We start from the raw sequence: 19,830 nt of genomic DNA, 5'->3' as shown, positions 1-19,830 counted from the left end.
CCGAGCCCAGATAATACCCCTTCCAGATCGAAAGAGAAAAAAAGACAAATCTAGCTTGGCACCAAAAATGTTGGCACTGGGACAGACTAATTTGCATATAGCCAATTTCTGAGCTGGGATGGTGCAGTGAGCTAAAAAACGGTGACGGATTAAAACCATGATCTCTTGACTTGGTAAGAGTATTCTGCATCATTCAGAAACTCTGTCCATCACCACCCCCTTTTCCAAAAACTGAAACAGACGCTTCCTTAAAGTTGCCAGAGCTGATTTTGGAAAAAACGAAAGAAAAGCTGGATGCCAAACAGAAGAAGATTCATATAAATCCTGATACTGGACACATTACAGCTGAACCAGTAATACCTTCAAAAAAGAAGGCAGACACTGAATATAGAGTCCCTCCCAAGAAGAACAACATAGCTACCTGCTCTATTAACATTCCTCAAACCCCTTCAATTTCTTCCCCAATGACCGTTATACCAGATACAGATCCTCTACACATTACACCATCCGGTTCTCCTAACACAAATCCTGATATAGGAGAGGTTGATGACCATTCTAATCAGCCACCACCTGATCCATGGGATGACTATAAAATAGATCCACCTCAAGATACAGCCCTTTGTCTATATCCAGCAAAACCTTCCTCTCCTGATGATATCTCATATCCTGAATTAATTGCTAGGACAGCCAATTACCACGGAGTTCCTTTACACATAGAAGGAATTGAAGATTTCCTATACTAAACCTTAGTAAACACACACAAAACACACGTTGCCTATGCGAAAAGGTATGATGAGGCATACTAATGATATTTTTGAAGACCCAGTTAGAAGACGTATTTAACACATAGGGTGGACACAAAATATAAACCCACCACCCTCTAACTCAGTTTTTTATTAAGAGCCAGTCCTTTGGATTCCTTAGTGGCCTCTATTGCCCGTAAAATGGCAAATTCACAAACATCAGGGGAGGCACCACCTCAAGATAAAGAATCCAGGGTGATAGATGCAACAGGGAAGAGTAGCTGCTCAATCAGCCAACCAGTAGCATATAGTTAATACGTCAGGTCTGTTGTCCAGAAACGGTAGAGCTCACTAGGATGAGTCTGAACAATTATTGCAATATCTCCCAGAAGAACACATAAAAGTGTGCATGAAATAGTGCAGGAAGGCAAACTTATTTCTAATCCCTCTGTCAGGTGTGCATTTGATGCTACAGGTACTGCAGCTAGAGGAATCAACACTAGCATTCTGCTTAGGAGACATGCATGGCTCAGAATTTCTGGTTTCAAACCAGACGTGCAACAAACTATTCTTAATTCACCCTTCAATAAGGAACATCTCTTTGGGCCTCAAATAGACCAATCCCATAAAAAGATGAAAAAGGATACTGAAGTAGCAAAATCTAAGGGAGTACTTAAATCTTCTTCTACCAGAGGTTCCTTTTGTCGCTCCTTTTACAGAGGAGGCTCCAAACCTACCATAGATACAGCCGCATCTTCATACAAGACACAAATACTATCATCCCCCTCTAGAGGATTCCACAAAGGTGGATATAGAGGAAACCATTTTAAAGGGAGAGGTAGAGGTACACCAACATGTACCTCCCAGCCCACTAACAAGCAGTGACTTTTAGCACTCCCCCCCCCCCCCCGATCATTCATCACCTGTTGGGGGAAGATTACAACAGTTTTTTTCCGATTTGGCAATCCATAACCTCAGACAAATGGGTTTTGGAAATTATCCAAAATGGTTATTGCCTGGAGCTTACAAGCAATCCACCCAATATTCTATCTTGCATTCACAAACTCTCGCTACAACACCAATAGCTTCTCAAACAAGAACATGCTCTTCTAACAAAAGGAGCTAAAGAACCAGTTCCATTACAGCACCAAGGAGCAGGAGTTTACTTACTTTACTTCCTAATCCCCAAAAAGGGCAGGTCTCTAAGACCAATCTTAGATGTCAGAAAGTTAAACCTATACATACTGTCAGAACACTTCCAAATGGTTACCCTTCAACATGTGCTTCCACTTCTACAACAAGGACACTTTATGTTCACAGTAGACTTAAAGAACGCACACTTCCATATTCTTGTGCACCGAGCACATCACAAATATATCAGATTTGTGATAGCTGGAAATCACTATTGAATCAAAGTGCTCCCATTCGGAGTGACTACTGCACCCAGAGTAATTACAAAATGTCTAAAGTTACAAGCAGCAAATTTAGAAGACAACAAATTCATGTCTTCCCATATTTGAATAATTTGCTCCTAAAAGCCAACACACAGCAAAGGTGTTTACAACACACTCAAGCTACCAAAAACCTACTCCATCAATTGGGATTTACAGTTGATGCACAAACATCCCACTTTCAACCCTCACAACTGCAACCATATCTGGGAGCAACACTTAACACTCCGACAGCTCTAGCCTCTCCCAGTGCAGCCAGAATTCAAAACTTTCAAACTTTATTGCTACAGTTTCAAAACAACTAATACCGAACAGTCAAAACGTTTATGCAACTGTTAGGGATGATGGCATCATGCATTACAATAGTCCCTCATGCGAGATTACACATGCGTCCTCTACAGGAAAGCTTGGCATGTCAGTGGAATCAATCACCGTGTCAATTAACCGATCTAGTGTTGGTAGACGGCTACATCGCTCTCTGCAGTGGTGTAACAGACAAAACATATCGAAAGTGCGCCCCTTCATCGACCCAATTCCACAAGTCGTACTAACAGCAGATGCATCTCTCACAAGTTGGGTTGCCCATCTCCAACAACTAACAATTCAGGGTTTGTGGGACACCAAACTCAAGAGTCTCCACATCAATTACTTGGAGCTTTGTCTAGCACTAAAAGCTTTTCAGCCTCATCTTATAGGGTAAGTTGACTTAGTCGGGCGGCCAATATGACAGCCATGTACAAAATTAGGAGGGACACACACTCTACAGTTGTCACGCCTCTCTCAGACCATTTGGCGCTGGGTAATACATCACAAGATTCATCTTCTGACAGAATTCCTTCCAGGTATGCACAACCAATTTCCCGACCTCCTAAGCAGGATGTGGCATCAAGGACACAAATAGGAGATTCATCCCCAGGTTCTCCTTCCATACTTCCAAAAATGGGGGTTCCCACATATAGACCTATTTGCCACAGCAGAAAACTCAAAATGCCCAAACTTCGCATCAAGATTGTCACACCGTCTATCCAATGGCAATGCCCTATGCATGAATTGGTCAGGAATATCTGTTCACGCTTTTCTGCCTCTCCCTCTCCTTCCATTTCTGGTTCGGAAACGTAGGCCGATGTCATTCACGCTGATTCTAGTGGCTCCCACATGGGCTCGTCCACCATGGTTCACCACATTACTACAACTGTCAGTGGTTCCACACCAAAAGCTGCACCTTACTTCCTAACTTCTCACACAGGACCGTGGAGAAATCAGACACCCAAGCCCCAAGGAGTTCAATCTAACGATGTGGCTCCTGAAGTCATAGAGTTCGGTTTCCTTAACCTACCACCAGACTGTTCTTAAAGAAGCAAGAAAGCCTACCACTAGGGCATGTTATGCAGTAAAGTGGAAAAGGTTTGTTATATATTGTAATGATAAAACAATTGCTATCATTTGCATTTACAGCGAGCTGGCTTAGCCTACACATCTATTTGACTATACCTTGCAGCAGTTGCTGCATATCTGCAAAACAGACCTGTATCATTTTCAATGTTCCAGTAATTAAAGCTTTTATGGAAGGCCTTAAAAGAATAATACCCAGGGTACCACCTGCACCAGTCTGGAACCTTAACAGTGTTCTTGCAAGGCTTATGGGTCCACCTTTTGAGCCTTTACACAATTATGAATTAGTTTCTTTCATGGAAGGTTGCCCTTCTAATTGCTATCACTTCATTTAGGGTGTGTTGGTGAGTTACAGTCATTAACCTTAAAAGAACCTTTCTTTCAACTTCATAAAGATAAAGGGGTTCTTTGTAAAAATCCAAAAGTAGTTTCTGCTTTTTACATTAACCAATCAGTTGAGTTACCTGTGTTCTTTCCTCAGACTGACTCAGTAGCAGAAAGGGCTCTTCACCCACTTGATGTTAAAAGAGCACTGTTCTACCATATCAACACATTTTTTCACAAAAAATCTTTTTGTTGCATTTGCTCCACGTCATAAAGGAAATCCTATCTCTAAATCTGGTATTTCTAGGTGGATTGTAAAATGTATTCAAACTTGCTATGTTGACGCTAAAATAACTTTAACTATACTTCCTAGAGCACATTCTACTCACAAAATAGGAGCATCTATGGCCTTTTTAGGTAACATTCCCATAGCTGACATATGTAAGGCAGCTATATGCTCTACACCACATACATTTATCAAATATTGTTGTGTGGATGTATTAGAAGGTCAGCAAGCTAATGTAGGGCAAGCAGTGCTAAAAACACTTTTTCAAACAACTGCATCACCCACTGGTTATCCACCGCTTTTGGAGAATACTGATATACAATCTACGATTCAAAGCATGTGTTTCTACAGCACACATGCCTCTAACAGATTATGTCACTTACCCTATAAGCATTTGTTCTTGGCATGTAGAGCTGTAGATTTACATGCACCCGGCCTCCTCCCCAGACACCTGAGTTGTTGCAGTTCCTATTATTCACATTACATACGCACGGACATCTCTGTACTACACTTACTTGCTCCATTCTCACCCCCTCTTGCGTGTCAGTGAGTAACAGTGGGGTAGATGCCCATGCGCACTATCACCGAAAGGAAGAGTCAACTTACCCCGTGACTGAAAAAGAATTCTCCGAAGAAAAACAACTTGCAAACATCCGAACCCAACACTAGATGGCAGGAGTATGCAAAGCATGTGAATCTACAGCTCTGCATGCCAAGAACAGATGCTTATAGTGCAACTAGCATAATCCTTCTCCAGGGGCCCTACTCAAAGTATTCTGGTAAACCAATATTGTAAACACTGTCACGAGTATATAAAAATCTGATAGAGACAAATAGCCGCAGATTCCTTGTCGTAGAATTATCCTCCGGTGTGAGACTGGATCCGGAATTTTTTTTGCCACAGCAACCCCAAGCGCCGGGGGGACGGAATCATGCGACTCTGCCCTGGTGTAGTCCCCTAATGTGACGTCAGTGAGGTCACATAAGTCCCGTCCCAACATCAGTTTTTTCCTTTTTTCGCGTGCAACACTGATCCGGATCGTGCTCCGGGCCTGTTCAGGCCTTTCCTTTTTGCTTATTGCATGTGTGTGGGAACAGTGTGCGGATGCCTTCGGGCTTTAAGACGTGCTTGTCTTGTGGACGCCTGATGTCGGCGAAGGACCCTCACCTCATCACTATTTGGTGCTTAGGGGAACACCACGACTCCACTGATTGTGAGGCGTGCCAGCAGATGAAGCCGAATTTCCGTCGGGAGCGCCGGATGAAACTTCTCTCAGCTCGCATGTCCAGGTCGGCTATGTCACCTCACCCGGCTCCTGCGGAGGGTTTTCGAAGCCGCTGCCTCCGTCGTCGTCATCGTCCCACTCCTGGGCCGCAAGAGCGTCACTCACCTGTCGGTAAGTGTCGGAGCTTGTCCCCGAGGGCCGGTTCCTGGCCTGTTCGGGGCGTGGGCTCTCCGCGGGTAATGCAGCCCCGTGTGTCATCCGCCGTTTTCCGGTGTGGGAGCGACTAGAGCCCAGATGGAGACATATGCGGTGGCTTTGCAGGCATCGCTGGCTTCTCCTCCTCCTGGGGCGTCAGCGGATCCCTTGCAGTGTGCGGGGATACTCCGCAGTGTCGCCGGCGGCTCCGGCCTTGGTGCCGACTGGTTCGTATCCAGGTTTGGAGGATGTGGTGCCGTTTGGGTGCGGCCCTTCGAAGGTCCCTCCTTTGGACCACGGCGCCTCTGCTTAGCCGCAAACTCCTGCGGGAGTCCCTGTGGTCTTGTGGGAGGTTGCAGGGGCACTGGACGCATCCCCGAGCCCCTCTCAGCCCTCTGTACAGGTGGCAATCTTGTCTGAGGGCGAGGTGACGCCGCTACGGCCACAGCGGTCGGGGAAGGGCCCCTCTCGTCCCGTCATGGGTCGAGGCTGGCTGGGGACTCCTCATACCTCCCCGGGTCCCTCTCGTCCCTCCACGCAGGCGGCTGCCTCGTCGGAGGTCGAGTCGGCGCCTTTCCGTCGCCGTTTTTTCGCCGCCACGGTCTCCTGAGCCATGCGCTGTGGCGGAGGCCAGCCCGGCGTCTCCTCTGGCGCCGGACGACAATGTCCCACCTCAGATTGCGGATTGTACGGCGCCAGACGGATGTCTGGTCATTGACTCGTCTTCGGACGCCTCCTCGTGGCTTTTTCCCCGACGTCGAAGGACGGCTACTCGCCGTCTCCGCGATCTTCGCCGGAGGAGCCGCAGGTCCCCAACTCCTCGATCCCTCCCTCCTTTCCGGACTTGGCCCTTCCCTACTCCGGTTGGCTTCGGGGACGGCCGCCTAAGCTTGCAGCCGTCGCCTACTGAGGAGCTGCTTTCCCCACCGCTGGGCCCTACGGAGGCGGGTGCGGCCTTCGCTAGTACTGTTTCCACGGCTGTGGGAATTTTCCGCATGGGTGATCCAGCTGCCCATTTCCCCGTGGATCATCTTCTGGAAGTTCTCCACCAGGGCTTTGGTGGTAGGGAGCTGCTGCTTCCCTTCGAGGGTTCGCTCCACTCTTCTCTGTTGGGGACTTGAAGGCGTCCTGCCACGGGGGACCCGGTGCCCAAACACCTTCTGCGCCATCACCATCCGGCACCGCGTGACCCGGTGTGTCTTTCCCTCCACCCCTCTGCTAGTGGCCCCCTTTTGCAGATTGCCTTTCCCTCCCTGCTGCCGTTGTTGTCTCACCCGTCACGGGAGGCCCGCTGGCTGGACTCTTGGGGGTGCAATGTGTTCGCTTCGACCAGTGCTGCTCTGCGGACCCTTAACACCCTGTGTGTTTTGGCTAGGGCCACTTTTTGCTTGTGGGACTCGGCGCAGTCCCTGGGGTCTGCCGCTTCTCAGGAGGGTGCTTGTGTTGACTTGCGGCACCATGCGTTAGATGGCCGGGAGCTGGCGGCGTTTATTCTTCGCTCCGCTCTGGACATCTCGGAGGTGCTTGGTCGTGCCATGGCTTCTTCGGTTGCCCTTCGCTGCCATTCTTGGCTTCAGGACAGTGTGTTCCCAGAGAATGTTCGGGAACGGTTGGTGGATCTTCCCTTCGATGGCGTTCTTTTGTTCCACGCCCCTGCAGACTCTGCCATCCAGAGGGTTTTGGCGGGGCTTCGGCCTCCTCCTCCTCTCCCTCAGTGACCTGTGAGTTGATCTGGTTTTTTGGAGATGTTCTTCCGTTGGGGCGGGTCGCTCCAGTTGTGTGATCGGTGTGCTTCATGTGCATTCGAATCCTCTTTGTTGGGACTGTGGTTCTGTTGGCTTCTGGCCGGCCCTTCTTGACTGTGTGTTTTTACTTTGGGTTTTCTAAACCAAGTTGGCCCTGAGATTAGGCCTTCTGTTTTTACTCTTTGGCTGCTTGACAAGCCTTCTGCGGGTTTTTTCCTGCGGATCTTTCTGTTGTCCTCTGCTGTGGAAGTTTCTTCCTAAGTGGGTTCCCACTCTTGGGACTTGACATACCCTATGTGTGGGTAGTGGTAATTGTAATTGTAATTGTAATTTATATTTATATAGCGCATTATCACCAACGGTCTCTAAGCGCTTGCTTTGGGAACCCGTCCTAGTTTTTCCCCTGTGAGATAACCCGTACTGGGCACCCCCAAGGTGAAAGCCAGGCATCCCGCTGCGGGGGGCTATAGTGGAGATTAAGCAAGCTATGGCCCAGAGTTGCAGAGTGTGAACCCGTGATTCGAGCAGGCACCGAAGCGAGAATTATCGAGTCCGTGGACATTTTGGGCTCAAGACCCTGCCGGGAATTGAACCCTGGTCCCGGGTCTGACCTCTGCTTCATGGTCTGCCTCTTCTAACCATTGAGCCATTGAGCCACACTTCTCCTAGCTCCACACTAGCTGTTATATAGCTTGTTATGTGCTTGGGAGCTGTGGTGGCTTTCGGACCTCTGCTCTCCATGGCATTACGGTACGTTGCAGGTTCAATCCTCTTATTGCTGGCTTGAAATGCCTTGGTTGCACCCCGGGGTGTCCTTTTCCGGGGTAGCTGCGCTGTTCGCCTGGTCTGGCTTGCTGTCTGCGGCCTGACGTCATGGCTCTAGTTCCACCTCTTTTGAGACGTGTGGGCGGACTCTTGCCTGGGCGTGTCCGGGCCCTTCTTCGCCTTCCTGCTCTCTGTCTTTGGCTGGAGTCTGGCTTGCCCTGCGTGCATTGTCCCGTGGTGTTCGCTGCCTCTGGCTGTGCTTGCCGGTGCCGGCAAATTGCTTTTCTGCCCCATTGTGCCTTCTTGGCTCTTTAGTGGGTCAACCATTCTTGCCTTTTCCACTTCTTCCAATTGGCCCCGCACTCAGTTCTGTCTCTCCTCCCTGAGGGCTGAAATGGATTTTGTGTTCCTCCCTCTTTCAGGTGCAGCCTGCCCGGTGCTTCCTGGGTGACCCCGGGCTACTCTTTCTGCTTCCGCCTGCTTTATTGCTGTCAGCGCCGTTCTGTCTGGTCTAATAACTTCTGGCTGTGATAGGCTCGGTTGCCCTCTTCACTGGGTGTGTTCCCGTTGGGGTGGGGGGGGGGGGGTGGGGGGGTCTTGCCTTTGTTCTACCTCGTCTCCTTGGAATCTCTAGATTGATCTTCTTACTCTGTGCTCCTCTTCCTTGCCTTGGAGGGAAGTTCTGTTGCCTTGTATGGGCGTGGGGTGCTTCCGCCTCTTTTCGCCTTGCCCTTGTTTCCTCTGCTGAGTGTGAATTGGCTGCCTCTTCTTTTTTTCTTCCCGCATCCCCCTTGGGGTTGGCGGTCTTCTGACTGTAGGGGTGCCCCTTGCCTGGGGGACAGAGCTCCTCGCCCTGTCCGTCGGACTCGTCCCCTGTGGGACCCTCTGTTACGTCCAGGCTGGTGGGGTCCTCTCGCAGACCCTCCTTCCCCATGGGAATGGCTAGGGTATCTATTCCACGTTAAGGAATCTGCGGCTAGGAGTCTCTATCAGATGTACGAGTTACTTACCTTTGGTAATGATGTATCTGGTAGAGACAATTCTAGGTGCAGATTCCTTCACGGCCCACCCTTCCTCCCCGTTCTGCGAGGACCTTTGGCTTGGTCTTCTGCATTTCCCTCCCTGTGGGTGGCTATGTCTTCTGTGAGTGCATTCCTTCACTCTTTCTGGCAGGATGTTCGTCCTGTTTATTTGTTCCTTTCCTCCCCTTTTGGCACATTGGAGGATGGGTTTATAGGTACTTCATTGCCCTTATGCTCTGGTTGTTCCAGGTTGGGGCCTACCTTCAACCTCGCCCCCTCCCCTACCTCTCCCCTTTATTATTAAGGGTTCTGGCCCCTCTGCTATCCTCTGGGTTGGGGTCTTTTGGCTCTGCCTCTGCCCCTTGTTCATTATGGGGGTTGTCACACTGTGATGGGGCTGTCTTGGAGGTTTGTATTTCCTTGTTTGTCCTGGACTGGTTCCCCTTCATTGTTATTGGTTGGAGTTGGAGTCCTGCTGCATGTTATCATGACATTTTACATATATTCCTTTGGGTACTGCAGTGTTTGGCACTGCTCCTTGTGGTGTTCATCACCATCCCTTTTTCTACTCTTTCGTACACTGTTCCCATACTCCCACAGTTTTGTCTGATGGCTCCGCGTTGTGGCGTGGAAAAGTTCTCCGAAGAAAACTGACGTAGGCGTGCTGGGGTGGGACTTACGTGACCTCGCTGATGTCATGTACGCGTTCTACGCCAGGGCGGAGTCGCGTGATGCCGTCCCCCCCCCCCCCGGCGCGCGGTGTTGCTGTGGCAAAAAAAAATCTGTATCAGTCTCACGTTAAGGAATCTGAGTCTAGAATCGTCTCTACCAGATAAATCGTTACCGAAGGTAAGTAACTCGTATGCCAAGTTGAGAGATCTGTTCCTAAAGCTGCTTGCATCCCCGCAGTTGATCCCATCTAGAGTGACTCCTAGGAGTTCTCGGTCTTGATCAAGGAAAAGGTCATATGACCGCTCCAGGAGCTCCAAGTCATCTTTGTCGCACAGTCGAGGTCCTCTGGACACTTGAAGAACCACAAAAATTAGTAGTAGTAGTCTAGACTGACTTTGACTTCACCTTGTTCATCGAGGATTGACGAGATGAGTGGGGAACATTGATGTTCCAGACATGGTTCTGCAGAGCTGTTCCCAGGTCGGACTCTGCGCCTCCCCACTTTTCCTGGAGCCAGAGCAAACCCTGCTCAAATAAGAGTTTTATGAGGCCATGCGCTGAGTATCTGAGTGGACTGACCCCTCAGGTGCGCGTTCGGGCACTGTGGGGTCTGAGGAGGCCCCATCAGGTTCTGCGACGACTGCTCCGATGGGGTCTCATAGATTTGATTCCATATTAGTGCCGGTCCTGATGCTCCCGGCGTCCATCGGCAGCGCCAGCCCCATCTTATTCCAGACGACTCTGATTCCTGAATCCGGAGCTTACAGAGCCCAGTGGCTCTAAGTCGTTGCCTGAGCGTTTTGAGCAGCATACAGTCCTGGGGGAAGAGTGGGAGGGGTCACTGGACCCTTTAGAAGACCAGTTATACACTGCTGGTGAGAATTTGGACTGGTATGAGGAACTAGCAGAGGCCAGTAGACTGGACATCTCTTCAGATACTGGAATGCTCTCTCTACTTACTGTGGCTATGGAGGAGGGAGCGCTTTATACAATGGTGGTGAAGAGGGCAGCGGAGGTCCTTGACCTTTAACATCCCTCTGTGACGGTCAAGACTAATGTATTGACCAATGTGCTTCAGCCTGTGGCTTCCTCATCTGAACCCCTATTGCCCTTTAACGAAGCACTAACTGATGTCCTTCTAGGAACTTGGTCCAAGCCTACCACAGGGGCTCCTGTGAACAGGACAATTGCCCACTGCCATCGCCCTGCGCCGTGATGACGTCGTCTGAGTACTTGGACGCCGCCTCCGCATGCTGACGTCAGTTCTTCTTTTTTCCGCTCCAGCAGCGCAGATCCGGAAAAAGTGGTACCTTAGTCATTTTTTGACTAGAACTTTTTACGATCCTTTTTAATCATCCTTTCAAGTCTTCGACTCCGAACGGTGCCGGTAGGGATGCCAGGTTTTAAACCTTGTGAGGATGTCGGTCACGGACCCTCACCGTCGGTGTCTCCACTGTCTCGGCGTCGATCATGACAAGACCTGCTCCGACTGCCGGGCCCTGACCTCGAAAGCTAGGCGGGAGCGGTCCCGCAAGCGACTCGAGCTCCGGCAGTCGGCCCCGCGCCGTGAGAGGTCCCGGTGCGGACGGAGGTCGAGGGACCGGTCGCGGGAGCGGAGCCACCATAGCTCCGGGAGTCGACATCACTCCTCAGGGTCGAAGTCGTCAGGTAAGCACAAGAAGTCGAAGAGACGTCATCGCTCTTCCGACTCCCCCGACGCGGCCGGGGTGACACCGCCCACGCGGCTCCGTCGGAGTCGCGGGCGTCGCGTCCGGTCCCACACCATCCGGTCCCTGGGCCACACGCGACGCCGGAGGAGATAGAGTGGTTCCTCATGGCCATGAGGTCCCTCACTCCTCCGGCGGGCTCCGCGGCGTCTTCGGGCCCAGCGGACCCGTCTGGGGGCCCTAGCGGGTCGGGGGCTTTGGCCCCGGCGCCTTCGGGCCCGGTGCCGCAGGGCCCCACTGGATCCGCTTCTGGATCTGAGTCGTCGCCGGTTGACCTAACGACCTCACCGGTGTCCCCTCCGGCGCCGTCTTCGGACTGCGCCGTCCCCGATGCCTCCCTCGATCCGGTTCCGGCGCCAGAGCGGCGCCGCTGGGCGCCGCTCATGACGCCGTTTGGAGAGTTCTACTTCAATGAGCCGGCCCCATCATTTGACACCCCTGAGTACCAGGAGATGGGTGATGAGGAGTATTGGGAGGGGTCTGAGGACCCTCTGACACGGGAGTGTCAGTCCCAGGAGGACTGGACCGGTGGACTTGGGGATGCCAGTGGTCTGGACACCTCGCCAGACACTGGTTTTGTCTCACCTCCTACCGTGGCTTCGGAGGAGGGGGCAACCTACAGTGTGGTGCTGACGCGGGCGGCCAAGGCCTTGGGCCTTGAACTCCCCGTCGCGGCCGTGAGGACTAACCTCCTCACTGAGGTCCTTAAACCGCAGTCAAGCTCGGCTGAGCCACTGCTGCCGTTTAATGAGGCCTTGACCGACGTTCTTTTGGGCACTTGGTCCAGGCCAGCTACAGGTTCGCCTGTAGATAGGAACGTGGCCAGACGCCACCGCCCGGCCCCGGGCGACCCTTGTTTCCTGTCCACCCACCCCACCCCTGAGAGCCTGGTGATCCAGGCCTCCAATTCCCAGACCGCATTCCCGTCGGCTTCGCCTGACAGGGAATCCAAGAGGTATGAGCAATACGGCAAAAAGGTATTCTCCTCCCTTAGTCTGGGACTGCGGCCTTCCAACACTGCATGCCTCTTCGGCCGCTACACCCACTCCCTGTGGGATACGGTCGCGGACGTGCTGCCAGAATGCCCGTTGGAGGTACGGGCTAAACTCGGCCAGGCCCTTGTGGAGGGCCGAGATGCAGCACGGTATTCTATCCGGTGTGGGCTGGATACCACCGACTCACTGGGCAGAGCGATGGCAACGACGGTGGCGATTCGTCGCCACGCCTGTTTGAGGTCAGCCAACTTCTCGGCCGATGTCCAGAATACACTCATGGACATGCCGTTAATGGCCGTCGCCTTTTTGGCGACAAGGCAGAACATGCGCTTCAGCGCTTTAAGGACTCCAGGGCTACGGCCAGGTCCTTGGGCCTCTCGGCCCCGCGACAGCAAACGGGTGCCTTTCGCTCCTTCCGTGGCCACGGAAGGGGCGCCCCCACACGTGCTGCCAGCCACGCCCCGCAGACTAACATCCAACGCGGTGGCGGCTGTGAAAACCGCCGTGGAGGCGGTCGGGGACAACGGCGAGGCCAGTCCACACCCTCCCCTGCAGCATCCGCCTCAAAACCCTCCTAGTCCGTGCTTTCAGGCCCATGTGACGCCAGTGGGGGGCAGGGTTCGCCATCACCTCCTAAACTGGCGCACTGTCACATCAGACAGGTGGGTGCTGCAAATCGTCCGAAGGAGTTACTCCCTCCCCTTCGAGGCGAGTCCTCCAGCCATGCCACCGTATTACCACACCGTATCGGGGGATCATTTGTGACTTCTGCAGATGGAAGTTACGGCCCTCTTGGCCAAGGGGGCCATCAAGCGCGTTCCTGGGCCAGAAGTAGGGTGTGGTTGCTACTACCACTACTTTCTGGTACCCAAGAAGGGCAAAGGGGGCCTACGCCCTATCTTGGACCTACGGAACGTCAACGGCTTCCTCCGGATGGAGAAGTTCAAAATGCTGACACTGGCTCAGGTTTTAGCTGCCCTGGACCCAGGAGACTGGATGGTAGCGTTGGACTTGCAGGATGCTTATTTCCACATCCCCGTCCTGCCGGCCCACCGGCGCTACCTGCGGTTCACGGTTGGCCACGAGCACTTTCAGTTTACCGTGCTCCCCTTCGGCCTTACCAGTGCCCCATGGGTGTTCACAAAGGTGATGGCGGTGGTCGCAGCTCATCTGCGCAGGTTAGGGGTTTCAGTCTTCCCCTACCTCGACGACTGGTTGTTGAAGGCGGGCTCACCCCAGACAGTCGTCAGCCACCTCCAGACGACGGCAGACCTCCTGCACCAGCTGGGGTTCTCCATCAATGTGCTGAAGTCACACCTGTGCCCCTCTCAGAAGCTCCTATTAATCGGAGCGGTTCTTGACTCGGCGCAGTTTCGGGTTTATCCTCTCGAAAAGCGGGTTCGGGATATTCAGGCTCTGATTCCACTCTTTCAGACTTTATCCCGGATCTCGGTCAGGTTGACGTTGCGGCTTCTGGGGCTGATGGCCTCCTGCATCCTTCTGGTGCATCACTCCCGGTGGTGGATGCGGGCTCTGCAGTGGGACCTAAAGTTTCAGTGGGCCCAGCATCAGGGCAACCTCTCTGACCATGTCCTGATCTCGGAGGGCACTGCAAGACAGCTGCAGTGGTGGCTCACGGACCGCGATTGGGTCAGCGGCAGATCCCTCTCCCTTCCCCAACCGGAGCACGTGGTTGTGACGGACGCGTCCCTCCAGGGCTGGGGAGGCCACATGGGAGAGGCGGAGATGAGAGGCCTCTGGTCTCCGGCGGAGTCCCAACTCCATATCAACCTTTTGGAGCTGCGGGCGATTCGTCTAGCACTGAAGGCATTCCTCCCCTCTGTCCGAGGGAGTGTAGTGCAGGTGTTCACGGACAACACCACTAAAGCGATGTGGTACTGCAACAAACCGGGCGGGGTGGGGTTGTGAGCCCTTTGTCAGGAGGCTCTGCGCCTCTGGCAGTGGCTGGAACATCAGGGCGTGACCCTGGTGGTTTAACACCTGGCTGGTTCTCTGAACGCCAGGGCGGACGTGCTCAGCCGTCAGTGCATGATGGATCACGAATGGTGTCTGAACTCGGACGTGGCGCAAGGCCTCTTTCAGCAGTGGGGAGAGCCTTGGTTCGATCTATTCGCCACAGAAGAGAACGTGCAATGTCATCAGTTCTGCGCGTTGGAATTTCCAAGGCGGCACTTGCTCGGAGACGCTTTTCATCGCGAGTGGAGTTGCGGTCTGTTGTACGCCTTTCCGCCTATACCACTTCTGCCCAGAGTGCTGAAGAAGATCAAACGCGACCGGGCCCAAGTCATCCTTGTGGCTCCGGACTGGGCACGAAGGTACTGGTATCCCAAGCTACTCAGTATGTCAGTCGATCCCCTGGTTCGTCTGCCTCTTCAGGGGGACCTTCTGTCGCAGCAGCAGGGGACGATCCTCCACCCGAACCTGTCCAGTCTCCACCTCCATGTTTGGAGACTGAGCGGCGACAGTTGAGGCCATTTGACTTGCCTCCTGAAGTCTGTAATGTCATTCTGGCAGCCAGGCGTCCCTCCACAAAATCGGTATACGCCTGCAGGTGGAATAAATTTGTGGCATGGTGCACAGCAAAGGCTGTGGATCCACTTTCTGCCCCTCTTTCTGAGGTTCTTCTCTTCCTTTCTCTTGCCCAGCAGGGCTCTGCTCTGGGCACTATCAAGGGCTACCTTTCTGCCCTTTCAGCCTTTCTAAGGCTGCCTGATCAACCTTCTTTGTTCAAGTCCCCTAATGTAACTTGTTTTCTGAAGGGCATCACACGCGTTTCCTCCTGTGCCTTTCGTGATGCCCCAGTGGGACTTGAACCTTGTACTTACTTATCTAATGTGTGCTCCCTTTGAGCCACTCCATAACTGTCCTCTCAGTCTTCTTACTTTGAAGACTGCTTTCCTGGTTGCCATCACCTCTGCCAGGAGAGTGAGTGAGCTCCAGGCTCTTTCTTCCACACCTCCTTTCATCTCTGTCCATCCGGACAAGGTTGTGGTGCGGACAAGACCCTCTTTCCTGCCCAAGGTTGTCACGGCCTTCCACATCGGGCAGTCCATTACCTTGCCCACATTCTTTCCGCCTCCGCATCCCTCGAAAGAGGAAGAGAGGCTCCACCGTCTGGACCCAAAACGTGCGCTCTCTTACTATCTGGATCGCACACATCATCTTGTGTATCCAGGCATGTTACTCCTTGGCTAAAAAGGAGCCCCCTGTTGGATTGAGGGCTCATTCCACACTGGCCACGGCGACTACAACTGCCCCGGGCCGGGGAGTGCCCTTGCAGGACATTTGCCAGGCAGCTACATGGGGCCTCGCTGCACACGTTTGCACGACACTATTGCCTGGACAGTCAAGTCCGGAGGGATGGCTTCTTTGGCCGTTCCGTCCTCCAGGACTTTCTGGTGTGATTATTGGTTCGCAGAACCACCACCGGGGTTGGTATTGCTGGGGTATCTATTCTAAGGTAAGGAATCTATCACTAACGTGTCTCTTTCAGATGCACAAGTTACTACTTGTGTAACGATATATCTGTAAGAGACAATACTTAGTGATAGATTCCTTACCGACCCACCCATCCTCCCCGTTCTGCGAACCAATATCTAGGGTTCAGGTCATCCCCTTCAGGGCCCTAGTTTCAACGGCACCAGTGTTGGTTTTTAACATGGCTCTACGTTTCTGGCGGGGAAAAGCTGTGTCTAAGAACTGACGTCAGCACGCGGAGGCGGCGTCTAAGTACTCCGACGTAATCACGGCGCCGACGACGGACGCGGAGCCGCAGACGACGCCTACCGACGCGCAAGGGTACTGCTACGCAAAAAAAAAAAAAATTCCGGATCCAGTCTGACGCCTGGGGATATTCTAAGGTAAGGAATCTATCACAAACTAATGTCTCTTACAGATATATCGTTACACAAGTAGTAACTTGTGCGTCAGCCACTCTCCTGGACAGGGAATCTAAGAGTCTGGACACACTTGGGAAGAAGATGTTTTCTTCTGCCAGCCTGGTATTGAGATCAGTGAGCACAGCATCCAATTTGAGCTGTTTTTCCAAAACCCTATGGGAAACTGTTGTGCAAGTGCTGCTGCAGGTCCCGGAGGAGGCCCGAGCCATCCCCTCCCAAGCAGTGAAAGATGGGAGAGGTGCAGCAAAGATAACCTTTAAGTTTGGGCTGGATATGACTGACTCGCTGGGCAGAGCAGTTTTGTCTATGATGGCCTTGCTGCTCCACACCTGGCTGAGAACATCTGGCTTTTCGAAGGATGTCCAGGCCAACCTCATGGACATGCCCTTCGATGGGACTCTTCTCTTCAGAGAGAAGGCTGACTCTCCGCTGGAGTGCTTCACCTACTCTCGGCCTCCTTGGGTCCTTGGGCCTCACAGTAACACCTCGCCCCCAGTCTGCCATTCGCCCCTTTTGTCGCTATGGAAGGGGCTATCAAGCAGCCTTACCCCAGCCACCGTTTAGCAAAAGCTTCCTAAGTTGTGCGAGGATGTGGACACAGTGCATTCTATTCACGTGGGAATGCCAGAAGTCATCAGTTACCAATGTCTCTGCAGCTGCAGCATCAAAGCCTTCCTAGTTTGGTTCTGTAACACCATAGGTGCTCAGTTGGAGGGAGAATCCAACATCACCTTCTTCACTGGCAGTCCATAACATCGGACAAATGGGTCTTGCAGATCATTCAGATGAGTTACTCCCTCCCTTTCCAATCTTTCCTTCCCCTTTTACGGCCATCTCACTAACTGCTGGCGGAGGATTATTTTATCTTGCTCACGATAGAAATTTACAGCTGTCATGGCCAAGTGGTCTATAGAAAGGGTTCCAATTTCAGAAGTAGGCAGTGGTTGTTATTCCTGCTACTTTCTTATACCCAAAAAGAGCAGAGGTCTTCGTCCTATTCTAGGCTTCTGAACCATCAGCCTCTCCTCAAAAAGGAGAAATTCAAGATGCTCACTTTGACTGCTCACTTTGTCTGCTCTAGACCAAGGACACTTTTTGGTAGCGTTGGACTTGCAGGATGCGTATTTTCACATCCACATCCTGCCTGCCCACAGGCGTTCTCTGCAGATCAATATAAGCTATGAGCACTTGCAGCAGTTCACGGTGCTTCCCTTTCTCCATACCAACCCCCCTCGGGTGTTAACCAAGTTGATGGGGGTGGTCGCGCTCATCTGCAGAGGTGGGGGTTTCAGTTCGATTTCCCCCCCCCCCCCTCCTCCACCACCACCTTGATGACTGGCTTTTGAAGGCGGCCTCACCCAGACTGTCTCCCTCCTCCAGAGTATAGCAGAACTCCTGCTTTTGGGGTTCACTATACACGTGCCAGTCACACATGACTACTTCTCAGAGGCTCCCTTTCATCAGAGCTGTTCTGGACGCAGTGCAGTTTATGGCTTATCCTCTCGAACAATTAGTCCAGGATATTCAGGTTATGATCCCGATGTTTCAGCCTGTATCCTGGATTTTGGTGAGAATAACTGAGGCTGCTGGGCCTCATGGCATCCTGCATCCTATTGGTAAACCATGCCAGATGGCGTATGCTGGCTCTGCAGTGGGATCTGAAGTTCCACTGGGTGTAGCATCAGAGGCCCTGCATCTCTGGACATGGCGGGAACATGAGGGCATAACCCTGGTGGTTCAACACCTGACAGGTTCTCTGAATGCCAGAGCTGACAAACTCAGCCATCGATGCCTAGCAGGTCATGAGTGGCATCTCCACACAGAGGTGGCAGAAGGTCTCTTTCAGCAGGTTAGGAGAGCCTTGGTTAGATCGGTTTCGCCTCCGAAGAGAACGTGCAATGTCAGCAGTTCTGTACGTTGGAATTTCCAAGGCGGCTATCGCTCGGAGACACTTTGTGTGGAGTTCAGGCCTCCTGTAATGAACAGGCTCAAGTCATTCTTGTGGCTCCAGACTGTGCACAAAGAGTTTGGTATCCCGAGCTTCTGAAAGTGAGCATCGATCCTTCAAACAAGCTGCCATTTCTGGAGGATCTTATGTCACAGCAGCAAGGCAGGGTCCTCTACCCAAACCGGCCAGCGCTCTGCCTCCTTGCGTGGAGATTGAGCAGTGTTAGTTGATAGCTTTTGACTGTCCTCTTGAAGTTTGCAAAGTTATATTGGCGGGCAGGCAGCTCTCCACCAAAACAGTATATGCCTCCTGTTGGCAACATTTTAAGAATATTGTACAGAAAAGTCTATTGACCCTCTTTCTGCCTCTCGTTCTGATATTCTTCTCTTTATTCTCACCCTTGCCCAGCAAGGCTCCGCTTTGGGTACTCTCAAGGGTTATCTCTCTACCCTGATCACTTTATAGCACCCTCCTGACCAACCCTCTTTATTTAAGTCCCCTATTGTAAATAGGTTCCTGAAAGGACTTGTACTTATGTTTCCCTCCTCGCCCTTCACAGTGTTTCAGCGGGATCTGAACCTGGTTCTCACCTAGCTCATATGTGCTCCCTTTGAGCTGCTTCACAATTGTCCCCTCCGGTTTCTTACCATCAAGACTGCTTTTCTAGTAGCGATAACATCTGCCAGGAGGGTGAGTGAGCTGCAGGCTTTATCATCCAAACCTCCCTATCTTATAGTATTTCTGGATAAGGCGGTGCTTCACACCCAGGTTCTTTTCCTGCCTAAATTGGTGTCCCCATTCCATTTGGGATAATCCGTTAGACTACCCATCTTTTAAGCTCCTGTACATCCCTCTAAAGAGGAGAAATGACTCCACCGTCTGAACCCAAAAAGAGCGTTGTTCAGCCATTACCGCACAAAAGCATTCTGGATGGACGACCAACTCTTCGTGGGCTAAGTAGGAGCTAAAAAAGGTCGGGCAGTTCAGAAACAAACCATTTCCTACTGGGTCATTCTCTGTATTAAGATCCGCTTCGTCCTGGCTAAAAAGCAGCCTCCTGAGGGCATCTGGGCTCATTCCACCAGGCAAAAAGCTACGACCACGGCATTGGCTGGGTGTGTTCCACTCCTGGATATCTGCCAGGCAGCAACGTGGGTGTCCCTGCCCACGTATGACGAGCACTACTACCTGGGAAGTCTGGTCCGCATGGACGGGCATTACGCCTGTTCGGTCCTCCTTGACTTCTTAGTTTAGTCAGTTTGTCCGGAGCCCACTGCCTGGGTGCTTTGACTTCGGTATCTATTCAAAGGTAAGTAATCTGCACCTAGAAGTCTCTAACAGATGAACAAACGAATTACCTTCGGGTACGGAGTATCTGGTAGAGAAAATAGTTGCAGATTTCTTACAGACCAACCCATG

General features: G+C 52.1%; 1 protein-coding gene across 1 annotated transcript in view; it reads left to right on the top strand.

Moving 5' to 3' along the window:
• CLPTM1 (CLPTM1 regulator of GABA type A receptor forward trafficking) overlaps positions 1 to 19,830 on the top strand; it is a 423,589-nt gene that overhangs the window by 336,919 nt on the left and 66,840 nt on the right. The window lies entirely within an intron of this gene.

Source organism: Lissotriton helveticus, chromosome 9 (genome assembly GCF_964261635.1).
Source record: "Lissotriton helveticus chromosome 9, aLisHel1.1, whole genome shotgun sequence".
Classification (NCBI taxonomy): domain Eukaryota; kingdom Metazoa; phylum Chordata; class Amphibia; order Caudata; family Salamandridae; genus Lissotriton; species Lissotriton helveticus.
Note: the sequence above shows the minus strand (reverse complement) of the source record. Positions and strands in the feature narration are given on the sequence as shown.